A 13,718-nucleotide genomic window follows, 5' to 3' on the forward strand; every position below is an offset into this window, starting at 1 on the left:
ATGCATTCCCATTCGTTTGACAACCTGTAAAACGTGATGTCACCACAAGAGGAACACTTTTTCCCAGTGTGTACTCAGATTGCCCCTCTGCTTTTTTTTTTTTTACCTTCCATTTTTGGTGTGTGTGCCCGTAAGCACATGCATGGGAGGCCAGAGGCAAGATATGGATGGGTTGTCCTCTGTTGCTGTCTGCCTTACTGCCTCAAGATAGAACTTTTGGCTAGACCAGTGAGCCCCCAGGATCCACCAGCCTCCACTCCCTGATGTGTGGTTATAGGCATGCCCAGCTTTTTACATGGGCCTCAGGCACTCAGATTCAGGTTCCTATGTGTGTAGGGCAAGTGCTTACTGAGCCACCTGCCCAGCTTCCATGTGGAGTCTTAACTATGATGAGCACAGAGGGGAGTAGCTAGAGAGCCATAATGCCTTTCTTTTCCGAGACCATGCCTTGTGTTCTCCAATCTCAGCAGCCACAGGGCAGAAGCCTAAGAAATGTCTTTTCTCTGCTATGCACCTTGGAGAAAGGGGTACGTGGAGCAACTTGAGTTTCAGGAGCACCCTGGTTCTGTTATCAGTATGGCTGCACAGACGAGATTAGCATCCGTATTAGTAACACCCAGCCTGGAGAACCCTGCAATTATCTCATGATTTTATCTAATGACTGCTCCTTTCAAAGCTTATTGGGGTAATCTTCCAAGCATGCCTGATTACATGTTGTACAGACAAGTGAGCTGAAAAAGCTCTTCAGGACCTAGCCTGGGTTTAATTTTCAGTTTTCGAATTTCAAGGCAACATTTTTAGTAGGTAATGGTCCAGTGATTTTTTTTAAAGACTATATGTCAGGGTTTTTTTTTCTCATTTGAAATTTCCACCCCCTTAGCATACCTCACCTGTGGCAGTAATAACTGGAGAGCTGCTCCGTCGGTTATCCCTGTCTTCCTCACCAGTGAATGTCTCTGAGCTTTTTAGAAATTTTAATATGTTTTTACTAAATGTGTAGTAATGTTTTGCCTTCACCACATGCCTGCCTGTTAGATCTGCTGGAGCTGGAGTTACAGAAAGTGAGCCACCATATTGATACTGGGAGTTGAACACAGGTCCTCTGGAAGAGCAGCTAGTGTTCTCTTAATCTCTGAGCCTCTTTAGCAACTAAGGGCAAATAAAGCCTTTGAGCACTTGGTGGTGGAGGTGGTGGGGCTCGGAAAGTACTGTGTCACTGGAGCAAGTTACTAGGTCTCTTGAGCCTGGAAGATGTTTCCATCTCTTAGACCAGGCCTACTTTGAAAGGCCATGTATGAAACTGTTGTGGAAGCCATTTGGAAGTAATCTGTAAAACAGGCCAGAGACACACTTCCCTGACAGCTGCCTGCTGGAGTGCTGGGGATCTCTTAAGTGACCCTGATTGGTCACAGAACTTCCCCATTCAGAGGAGCTTTCTGTAGTGGGGACCTTTGTAAGTGATGGGTTCCCATAGCAGGCACGCATGTTCTGGACAATGTATTCTTCCTCCTAAACCATTGGGGATGGCATTAGTGTTTCCTGGCAATATGCTTCCAGAGAGAGGGAAGATGGGACATTCCTGGACCCTGGTTGTATCCCTGGCACTGGCTTTGGTGCTGCAGTGACAGTCATTGGGAGTGGATGGGGTGAGAAGCTAAGGAATGACTGCCTGTAGAACACAGTGGGTTTGTTCATGGAGGAGCAGGTGGCTCTTGAGAAGTCGGAGACTTTCCACCACACCCAGGGAGCACAGAACAGGGTGGGTGATAATGATTCCTCAGTTTTCCAAGGCCCTGTGAAGTGTGAGCTCCCATAAACTGGAGAAGGAAGCCGTAGAGTTCTGTTCCTGTTTCCAGCTTCTAAAGACCTTCACCTTTCCTCCTAAGGGACCATTTATTTACATCCCTATTATTTTCTACCGGATCCTTGGCTGCAGTGTCTGGTTCGTTTGTTCATTCTTGTGTTTCTGTCTCGGATTTATTCCACTGTACAATAGAACGTATGGCCCTAAGATACATGCACACACTGGGGGTTTGGGTTTCTAAGTGTGGAAGGTATCCAGCTGCAGTGAGCAGCTTGTCTAGCGTGTAAATAGTGGTTGTCTGTGCAGGGAGGGAGTCTGAGTGTGTCAGAGTCGGAGTGAAGCCAGCAGTCACATCTGAACATGCCCTCGCTGGGCCATCTAGACTTTGGCCTTTTTGAGAGGGGAAAAAGTCTCTGGAACCAGTTTGTTCTTTCAAGCAGTTTTTGATGCTGTCTGATGGCTGCTGTTTCCATCCTAGAATCCAGTTTTGTTTTGTTTTAAATTCTGGCTGTTGGGTAAGTTGCAGACTGTGGTGTAGAAGCTGCTAAGTGAGGGGTGTCCTGCTGGATGTTCCTTGCTCTCCCGACCCTTCGGACTCACTCCCGGTTGGCTCATAGGGTAGTGGGAAAGATGCCTCCTCTGCAAACCCAGTCCTGGACACCCACATGTGTGGACAGCAGAGACTGTGCTTGGGGCCCCATTTCTGTTTTTATAGGACTAGTCCATCTTGGACCTTGTTGGAGAACCTGTGGGTAGCAGGCCTATTCTCAGTTCGCAGCTGCCCTGGCCTGTGAGATGCTCAGTTTTTTCATGTACTTATTTGTTAGATTCTTGTTAAAGTTAGAACATGCCTTTATTTTTTTAAGTTTTTAAATATATTTTTCATTTGTGGGGTGCTCAGGGTCATCAGTATAAGAAACTTTATCCAGTTCTCTAGAGAAATACTTGGGTAGCTGACTACATGCAGGTGGTGGTGGTGGTGGTGGTGGTGGTGATGGTGATGGTGATGGTGATGATGATGGCAGCTTCCGCCTAGATCCTGGAACACAAAGTGCTAACGTCCTCTCTTGGTACTTTTCACCAAAATGACACTGCAGACTCAGAAATTATGGTTCTCCAGATTATAAAGAAGTGACACTGTTCTTATTTCTTGATAAGTTGGGCTGGTATTGAGAAGTCCTGAGAAATGTAGACAGACAGACAGGAGCCAACCGGGAGTGAGTCCGAAGGGTCGGGAGAGCAAGGAACATCCAGCAGGACACCCCTCACTTAGCAGCTTCTACACCACAGTCTGCAACTTACCCAACAGCCAGAATTTAAAACAAAACAAAACTGGATTCTAGGATGGAAACAGCAGCCATCAGACAGCATCAAAAACTGCTTGAAAGAACAAACTGGTTCCAGAGACTTTTTCCCCTCTCAAAAAGGCCAAAGTCTAGATGGCCCAGCGAGGGCATGTTCAGATGTGACTGCTGGCTTCACTCCGACTCTGACACCCCCCCCCCCCCCCCACACACACACACAATTCTGCTCAAAGAATAAGTTTGGTTTTTTGTTTGCTTGGTTTTTGAAGCAGAGTTTCTCTGTGTGGCGCCGCCTACAGCTTTCTCTGTAGCGCAAGCTGACCTCAAACTCAGATGTCACCGGCCTCCACCTCCTCTGCTCTGGGAGTAAAGGTGTGGGTCACCAGTGCCTGGAAGAACAGACTCTTATGAATAAATTTAATGAAGTAAGTATGAGACGTCAACAGTGAAAGGAGTCGAGCTTTGTGGCTGGGGGGAGATGCAACCAAACAGATCTGTTCGATTCTCATGGAGTGTAAGACCCAATATGACTGATTCTCCCCAAATTGACTAAGATGCAGTTTGAGCTTTAGAAAGATCCAAACATTTTTGTTTCCTTAAGGTGAAGCTGGCAGCCATTTCCCAAATCACCATATAAAGCAGAGGACCCAAGATAGCATGATTTGGAAAAGGCTTAGAAAACATAAACATTCATTTCAAAACAGCACACAACTATAACGATAGGCCATGTGTGTTAGTGGTGTAAGTCTAGATAGTTGAGCAGAGATGAGAGTGCAAAAATTAAGCCATTATTCATTCTTGCTACAAAGGAGCCAATGCAATTCAGAAGTTGTAGAGTTTAATTCAGTAGTCTTTACAAACACTGCTAGGAAATTGGATCACCATACGCACAAAGATAATTTTATAACCTTATCTTACATTTCATATATACAGAATGTAGTTAAAAACAGAGTTGTAGGGCTAAGTAGGACAGTTGGCCACACCCCCTGAGCGAGTGAGTATGTATGTATGTGTGCATGCATGTATGTATTGTATGTATGAATGAATGTATGTGTGAATTATTGGAGCTATCTGGGCTATTCTAGACTTCTGTCATACATTTTTTAAGTACACAAAGCCTTGGTGGAGAAAATACTTGCAGAAGAACTTGAAATTAAAGCAGGTGGGCATTATATGTTGGATTACATTTTTTTTCTGTTCTCTGTGAACTCCCAGAGTATGGGGATCCGTAGTATCTCTGGTTCTTTGGCAAAGAACAGTATATGTGTGATTTTCAAGACATTATGAATGTGAATTGGACACAGCCCAAACAAACAAGCGATCGAGATGGGATAAAAATTAGCATGGGTTCAGAGCGTGTTTCCCTTCTCAACTGCTCAAACTTGAGGCTCATCACTTGATGTCATACAAGAGAGATAAAGAAATTATTTTTCCTGTAGGGCTGCTCTGAGCATGAACTGGAAGAAAATTTGTTTAAAGGGTTAGTGCTGGACCTGGCAGATAAAAACCCATTATTCTTACTGCCAAGCAGTTGGTGTTCAGGTTTCCTGGGGTCATACCCTAGAGGTTCCTGATTCAGGTCCCAGCTCCTCAGTGTTTCCTTATAGAATGCACTTCGAAGTCTGAAGCAAGGTCTCCTGTCACTGCAGGCGGAATTTCCTTTGGGCTGTAGCTATCCCCATAGCTTAAATTCATAGAGTAACTAAAGCCCAGGAGGGAGTTCTTCTCAACTCTGTCTCCAAGAATCCCCTTGGTGGGGCTGGGAGGTACCATTCAACTGATCTCTTGTTATTGTTTTGCTGGCTGCGAACCTTCTGGGTAGAACCCAGTGGAGTTTCTTGCGGAAGAATTAAGTGAGTCGAATAATAACACTTAATTATCTCCAGTGACATCTGCCTTACCTGGCCTTGTCACTCAGCCTGTATAGTCTCACTTCAACTAGCATGCGAGTTCTCAGCGGGGGAACTGCACCTTCCGATTGTCTGTCTGCATCTCTTGCTTAGCAAGGGGCCTCTGCCTGGCATTTCCTGAGTATCACAGATGAAGTAATAGGCTCACATCTGTGTTAAATTCAGAGGCTTAAAAATCTCTTCTGTGTGCTTTCCATGATGCTGGAGCAGGATGGTGTGAGGGAAAAGGAAAGCCCTTGTAAACGAGGAACTTGGTGACATTGTTCTTCAGGGAGGGTGGAGATTGGAACTTGGATCTGCAAACTCTGGGTCCTGAGGAACACTTGCAGCTTCTTCTGGAGGCTATAGGAGGCACCAGAAGGGTGAAGATTACCCACTTCCATGCTTAGTGAGAGGAAGACAGATCCTAGGCCCCATTTCTCTGAGCCCTGGATAAACTTCCCTGGCCTTGCTATTTTGTTGTCATGGTGACTCATGATGACGTGGATAAATGCTTTGGTCCCTTCCCCCCATTTGTCACAGGCTGTTATATTCCTAGCCAGTAAAGCAATGTAAAAATGACCCTTCCCAGTCAAGGAAAGTGGCGGCTGGTGAAACCTGAGGAGAACTATGTTCCAGAAGGAGAGGTGGCCACAGTAGGGTATGAAGCTCATTTGACTGAAGAGTATGTCTACCTCCTTCAGGGTTGTCAGTAAAAACCCAGCCTTGGCCCTCTGTGTCTCCTGCCTGTGTTGATGCTGGGTGTCTTCCTTATTGGATCTCTGACCTTATTTTCTGAGACAGGGTGGGTGTCACATAGGGCCTAGAGCCCACCATTTCAGTTAGACTGGCTGGCCAGTGAGCCCTGGGTGTCCTGTCTCTTAGTTCTGGGATCTAGGCCTCACTCCCACAGGTTAAGTGCTGTGACTGAACTAGGGCCCTTCTTTCTGCCCAAACCATTCCCCTAACCTCCCAGCTTGACTCTTGAGGGCAAAAGGTGCCATTGCGCCAGGGTCACCCCAGGGATGGAGACCTGTTCCTGGCAGACACTTGACTCACAAGGGCGCTAATTATTCCTGCTTCCTCCAGCGGCTCCTCAAACAATCATCCCGCTTGTGTAGTGCACAGTGTGCAGTTGGACAGTCGGGCCTTTTTGTTTAACTGTGTGTTCATATTGTTCTCTATGTACTTACTTTATAGCTTATGCAGCAGACATTCCCGGTCAATTAGCTTCTTGTCCTGCAAACTGGGCGCTGCTGGGCTCCTTCCTTCCTATGTTGTGTGGGTTGGTTTCAAGTTACAGGGTTTTTATTGGCTGAACCCTGGTTTCCAAAGCCTGGTATTTATGAGCTGAATTTCTTAAAGGCATAGTTTTCCTTTTTTTACGAGTTTCAATGCCTAGCACATTTAATCAACAGCAACAAGGACGGAAGTAGGAGAAATATGAGGTGTATGTGGAAGTGTGTGTGTGCTTTAAAAGAAACATACATTAGTAAAAATTTGAAGTGAAAGATAGGAAGTTGGCTCAATGGATATAACTCTACCTCTCACTCCCAGCCCCATTAAAGACAAAGTCTCATCCTGGCTGGCCTGGAGCTCCTTTTGTAGACCAGGCTCACCTCAAAACTCCACAGAATGGAGAATAATCAAGGAAGACATACAGCATTTGGGTCTCCATACACATGTACCCACATACATGCAGGCATGTGTACATGCAAAACACACACACACACACACACCCCAAGTGAATAGTTCTTACCTCCCCCCCCCCTCCCTCATTGGTGTCAGTCCAGGCAACCGTCTTGGTTTTCATTTTTCCCTATTCACCCCACAGCCATCTCCTCTTTGGTAGGTAGGGCTCCTGCCTTTTCATCTTGGGTTTTTGGAGCCTGCCTCAAATACTTGGGAACAAGTGGGAGTAGAATGAGCTGCTTAAATTCTGTCTGTATATTGTAGGCACCAACCAGTTGTACCATGATGATAGTGTTATGGGATGTACGCAGCGTGGCGTCACTGTAAAAGTTTATATTGCTGTTTAAATATTGGAAAGTAAAATTTACACACACACACCCCACTTTCCCGGTCGTTTGCTTGTTTGTTTGTTTGTTTGTTTTGACACAGTCTGGTGGAGCTCATGTAGCGGATACTGGTCTTGAACTCCCTCCTGCTCCTGTCTTTACCTCCCAAGTGTTGAGATTGCAGGTGTGCACCACCATGCCCACACCATGCCCAGCTCCCTCTGATCCCTCAAGCCTTTACTTAGATAATACTGGTGAGCATGTCCTGATGGCTTCCCAACCTGAAACACAGCAGACAACATTTACCCTGGTCTATTTTGATCCAGAATACCCCAAGTTTCTACATGATAGTCTTGGCTATACCCTTGACTTCCCGCAGTTTCTCATGGTACTCAGCCCAGAATCTGTGAGAATGTAGGAGTTACTCATCCCAGCATCTCCTTCCTAGCTCCTTGAGTTTGTCTTACCCAGTTCACTGGGGCCTGCCCTGGACCTGGAAGGTGAGTCATAAATGCCAACTGTGATTGGAACATAAGGCGTTTCTCATCCCAGTGCCTTTGTGCTGAGAGTTAGTTCTTATTCTAGCTGATTTTTGCATATGAATTAGTAATGTTCCTACTGATGCCCTTCTAGATTATCCCTTTATCCTTGTGTTCATTGAGTTCTGTTGTTGCACGAGAAATGATGAAGTATGAACATGAGGTCTGCAGCCCCTACCACCCCTTGATAGACAGGATTCACAATGTACAAAACACTGGCATCAGCGTATTCCAGTACTACCCTACCCTGGAGTCTGCACCTGCTTGTTCTTACATAATTCCTGAGATGGGAACATAACATATGTTGTTATCATCAGACTGCAGAGACTATTTCCAGGTCTCTGAACCACTCAGTATGACATCCAAGGGCTTTTAATGGACACTTTGGATGAGGGAGAGGTTTGCTGGTTGGGTTTGTGAAGCTGAGTCTTGAGAATGAGCGTTAAAGAGGGCTCGACACAGGAACATAGAGTCCAGGGAGTCACCAGGAGAGGATGGGCAAAAGCCCCTGTACTTTGGCAATCAGGAGATTATCCTTGGAAATTGAACAGAGCCCCAGTGAATGATGTCCTGGTTGAGGGGGAGAGAGATGAGCTAAAGAATGAGAGTTCTGGGGGTTGGGGATTTAGCTCAGTGGTAGAGCGCTTGCCTAGGAAGCGCAAGGCCCTGGGTTCGGTCCCCAGCTCCGGGAAAAAGAACAACAACAACAAAAAAATGAGAGTTCTGGGAACCTACGGATAGGATCCCTCACTGTAAATGAGGGCTAGCCTGTGGGAAGGAGCAGCTAGTGGATAGGCAATGTGACCTGCAGGTGGGGAGCCCTAGGTATGTCTGAGGGGACTTGGCTCACTCTTTACAGTTTCCTGCAAATTCTAGTGCTTATTTCACCAACAACTTTAGTAGATTCTGGTTTTTTATTTCTTTTTCAAGACGGGGTTTCTCTATTGTAGTCCTGGAATTTGCTCTGTGGGCCAGGCTGGCCTCGAACTCAGGGATCTGTCCCTGCCTCCCGAGTGCTGGGATTAAAGATGTGCATCACCATCGCCCCAGCCTTTTAATATCTAAACCTGTGGACAAGTTGGTATTGCTCACCTTCTTATCTCTTAGTTTATGTTGTATTTTTGTGTTTTCAGGAAGTAAGTAAGGTAGCTTCTCCCTGATGGTCTTGGCTGCCCTACTGGGTGCCTTGCTGCTGGCCTGCAGTGTTGATAACACAGCCATTCTGGGCTTTGTAAGGACTCAAGGCTGGGGCTTGGTCTCCCCTCATCCTCAGAGATCAGGGAGTGATGCATCAGGTCCCAGAGCCTTGGCCCAGGGGACAGTGCTGGTCTCTCGCCACTGACTGAACCCTTTGTGTTAGGTACCTGCTGCTTATGTGATTTAATAAAGCCAGCCTGCATCGTGTTCTTTGAAATGAAACATATATAAGAGGTGTTGTGGCCAGCTCAAAGAGAAACCCACCTAGCTGGCATGGGCAGAGTGTGCAGTACACATCCCACTCACCCACTGGGTCTCTCTTCTTCTCTCTTCTATTGTTGGCAGAGCTCCAGCTTTGCCAGACCCCTGTGTCAGTTGCAGGGCACAGTGCTATGAGAGGAAGCTGATGGCTTCCCTTCTCCCTCATGTGGGTCTTTCTCTGACATCTCTGATAGCACTCTCCCTCTTTTTTCTTGGCCCAGACTTGCCTTGAACTTGCAATAGAACTGAGGATAGTCTCTCTTGATCCGTAATCCTTAAGCCTCTATCTGTCGAGAGGTGGGTGTCAGACAGGTATGTGCCTAGTTTGTGCAGTGTGAGGACTAGAACCCAGGGCCTTGGCCTATGGAGAGCTAGCCCTTCCTTGTCCTTTCCAGCTGAAAGCTTCCTCCTGCCGGAATTCCCCCAGTGCAGGCCTCTGGTCTGACATCTGCTTTGTTTACTGTTAATTGGCCTATACTCCCCTCTCACCCTCTGGGCGGATGCTCTACCTCATTATCCTCCTGTCTCTGAGATCTTGCTCCAGCATAGTCATGAAATCCTTGTTTGGATTAGTTTTTGTTTATAGAGTTTGTAGAGAGCTATCTTCCCCCATAGAAAAATTATGATAGTCTAAATTTCTAAATTTCGCTTATTAATACTTTCACCGGTACTTTGAAATAGATAATTAAATCGAATGTAACCTTTGCACCTTTAAATTGATATGCCAGGCAGGAGCTTTCCTGTCCTCAACAGGTCTGCAGCATAGCGGGAAGGGAGTGGCGGGACCAGGTAGATGCCCTTTCTCTTACTGTCTTTCCCTTGGAGCACACTGGCCCTATCTTTAGCCATTCCATTGTTGGCTCACAGAGATGTATTAGGTTGCAAATTTTTATTTGTTTATTCCAAACTTTCTTTAAATGTTCTGCACCTAAATACTTGTGTCCTTCAAAGATTATTCCTAAATTCAAAGCAAGCAAACATGAGAAGAGACATTGTCAGAGGTGGCTCAATTAAGATAGAAGTTCAGAGGCTGATGGGATGATGCAGTAGGTCCTTGTGCAGCCAAACTGGATGACTCGAGGCAGGTTCTGTCTGTCTGTCTGTCTGTCTGTCTGTCTGTCTGTCTGTCTGTCTGTCTGTCTGTCTATCTATCTCTGTGTGTGTGTGTGTGTCTGTCTATCTATCTATCTATCTATCTATCTATCTATCTATCTATCTATCTATCTATCTATCTATCTATCTATCTATCTATCTCCAACCAATATAATTAAAACTTTTTAAGAGTAAAAAAAGTTGGAAGCTGGAGAGATGGCTCAGTGGTTAAGGGCACTGGCTGCTCTTCCAGAGGTCCTGAGTTCAATTCCCAGCAACCATATGATGGCTCACAGCCATCTGTATTGGGATCTGATGCCTTCTTCTGATGTTCCTGAAGACAAACAATGTACTCATCTACATCAAATAGATAAATCTTAAAAAAAAAAAAAAAGATGTTCATAAGTGTTATAGAAGATTGGGGAGAAAAGACTGATTCTAGAGATAGAAAAAGCAGAGGCGTTCCCAGAGCTCTGCTTCATCTCCACACTGTTGGTGAGACCGCTGACCACTTCACCTCTCTTGCTAGCTGGGCTGACATTTCCTTCTGCGTTTTGCACTAATCATTAATAACTATACTGTTGTCACAGCTCAAAACTTTCCCATTGACACTTCAATCATTCTGTAAAGATCTCAAATGTTCAACCTTTATGAAGCTAACCTTTTGTACTCTATTAAAATGTAAGAACCGCTTGATTCCCAGCAAATGCTCTGGCTACTGGATCATGAAAGCGTTAGCTTGTGCCAAGGGCATGAGGCAGTACACTTGTTCCCTTTTAACAAATAATAAGAAGTTTGACTTTTCATTTACACATCCTGCCAATTGCTAACAAGTTTCCATCTCGTTCAAACACCAGATTGATCCTAAGAAATTGAAAATATTGATTTAACCCTCCGCCTGGTTCCTACTGCAGGCACCTGCTAGTGCAGCCTTCGCACATCGCAATTGCTTGGCCGTAATTCCTCAGGGGACCACTAATAACTACCACATCTGTCTTTTCATCTTTCGAAATTATGCTAGCAGTTGTCCGAGTCAATTGTGATTCATTTGATAGTGCTCTCCTCCAAGACATACTGCAACCAAATAGACTTGCTCACCAGTAATATATCTGATGACATAGTTAGCTCTCGTTAATTGACAGAATGATTCAGGCTTTTATGGATGGCATTAATTGGTCCCTTGTGTCCATGCAATAATTGACCAGACAGAGGCAGCGGCATTAGCTCTCATCCAGCCAAGAGAGTTTGGAGAGGAGGTTAATGTAGTAAGGATGACAAAATGTCTGTATTTTTAATCAGGACTTTATCAATGAGTTGAAGAAAAGAAAAAAAGAGAGAGAGAAAGATTCAAGGGGGAATTCATATAGTCTTATTTATGAACATTACGTTCCAGCCTGCAGAGATGCAACCGAATGCAGCCTGGCCTTCTCCCTGGTCCTCAGGTGATCCTCTAGGATCTAATCTATGCAGGGCTGGATATTCCGTACCTGAATCAAGGTGACATAAGGGAGATCCTTAGTCAGCTGTTTGTGAAATTCGTCCTTAGGAACGTGACATCCAGAGCCTTTAAAATCTGAACATGTGGAATTTATCTTCAAGTCTCTTGCTGTGGAGGATATCCAGAATGTTCTATCAACTTCCTGAAACTCAGTTGTCTTCTGTCACCACTCTTCTAGGGAAACACTACCCCCACCTCACTATGATAGAGCTTTTTTTCTGTGTAAAATTGTGTCACAGTGGGGCTGGAGAGACGGACAGCTCAGCAGTCAAGACTGCTGGGTTCCTGGTGCCCACTTTGGGGATCTGGCACCGTCTCCTGCCCTTGACAGTCACCTGCACACACCCGTACATACACACATGCAAATGTTGAATACATCTTTTAAGAACAAAAATAAAACACTGTTTATAACTGTTATAGCTGTGTGGTTAATCCCGCTGCTTAATCATTCATATTCAAGGTACAGTCACACATGGCAATTTTAATTTATCCTGTTTTTCTTTTAACTTGGCATGGTCTTTGTCACAATAGCCATTCTTGATTCTCTGGTTTTTAAAGCCCCTGAGCCTCCACAGCGTTTTCTAAACCAAATCAGCAGGTCCTCCTTTGTGCTCACAGGATGGTTACTTGTTTCACAGAGAGTACCTGGAGCTCGCCTTGGGCAAGGGCTGTGTTTGAGGACATGACACATGTAATTATGTAAGGGCTTAATAAATGTTTTTTTCAATTGAGTTGCAATCATTACCTTTTGAGGAATGAGAATTTGAAGTTTAAGTCCAAGAAGGACAGCTTGGATCAAATTAGATATTATGAAATCCTCTGAGTAAATGGTTGGCCACCAGCCCTGGGACATTATTACAGTGTGGAGTAAAACCATTTGAGGTATGGGAGACAAGTCAGTGTCTCTGCGGAAAGGAGAGGACAAGATGAGGTATAAGTCAGAGCTGATTTTTTTTTTTCCTGATGATTGATAAGCTTAGACTGTTCACCCTATGCGTGCTATGGGTGTAGACTGTATGAGACAGGTATCCGTGGGCACTTGGCACTCAGCATGGGTAGCAGGATCTGATAGACCAGGCTAGCATCAGTTGATCAGCTGTGCTGTGGGGGAACACAGATCTCAGACTCTGCTTCCCCACCTGTCAGGTGGAAAGTGACGCACGCCCTGTGCCTCAAGTTGTTAAACAGTAGTGAAGAACTGATGGGCTGGGTGTTGAGTACCTCAGGGTACACGGCAGATTTTCCACACCACAAGTGCTTCTACTGATTAAACATAAGAGTCTTCATTGCAGTGAAGTTACATTTTTTAAAATTACATTTTACTTACTCTGTATGTGCACACTTGGGTGAATGCCACAGAATGTATTGGCTGTTGGAGGATAACTTTGGGGGTTTGTTTTTTCCTTCCAATCTTGTGGGACCTAGGGACTGAACTCAGGTTTTTGGACTTGGCTACAAGCACCTCTACCTCATTAGCTGAAGAGAACCATGATCTGTTTCCTGGTCCTCCTGTCTCCCCTTCCTGTGTGCTGGAACCACAGGTGTGTGCTGCTGTGTCTGTTCTGTGTGGTCCTGGGGATTGAGCCCAGGCCCTAGTGCATACTGGGCATGCTGTCTACTAACCTTGTTATGTCCCTACCTCCTTAAATCCTACCCCTAGTTGCCTGTGGCTCCCATTGCTTTCTTATCTAGGACCCAACAGTTGCACTGACTGTGGGAACCAGCAAACTGCTTTTCTGGGGTTTGTTTGTTTGTTTGAGTCAGGGTCTCAGACTATGGCCTTGCCGCTCCTGGAATTTTTCTTTTTAAAGATTTATTTATCATATATGAGTACACTGTTGCTGTCTTTAGACATATCAGAAGAGGGTATCAGATCTCATTACAGATGGTTGTGAGCCACCATGTGGTTGCCGGGAATTGAACTCAGGACCTCTGGAAGAGCAGTCAGTGCTCTTAACTGCTGAGCCATCTCTCCAGCCCTCTCCTGGAATTCTTACAGAGGGGGTAGCCTGGAATTCATGGAGATCGACCTCTTCTGCCTTCTGGGAGTTAATGGCACACACCATGACCTGCCAAACCTTGCTTTTCCTACTGGAAAACATGCACCCCTCTGTGT

General features: G+C 45.4%; 1 protein-coding gene and 1 long non-coding RNA gene across 3 annotated transcripts in view; one reads left to right on the forward strand and one right to left on the reverse strand.

Annotated features, from left to right (window-relative positions):
* The window catches only part of Tead1 (TEA domain transcription factor 1), a 220,993-nt gene that overhangs the window by 120,122 nt on the left and 87,153 nt on the right, over nt 1–13,718 (forward strand).
* On the reverse strand, nt 3,930–6,245 carry LOC120099908 (uncharacterized). Its single transcript, XR_015652363.1, has 2 exons — nt 6,191–6,245; nt 3,930–5,360 (listed from the first exon to the last, which is right to left on the reverse strand). It is a non-coding gene; the product is annotated as an uncharacterized LOC120099908 (long non-coding RNA).

This window comes from Rattus norvegicus, chromosome 1 (assembly GCF_021556685.1).
Source record: "Rattus norvegicus strain SHRSP/BbbUtx chromosome 1, alternate assembly SHRSP_T2T, whole genome shotgun sequence".
Lineage (NCBI taxonomy): Eukaryota > Metazoa > Chordata > Mammalia > Rodentia > Muridae > Rattus > Rattus norvegicus.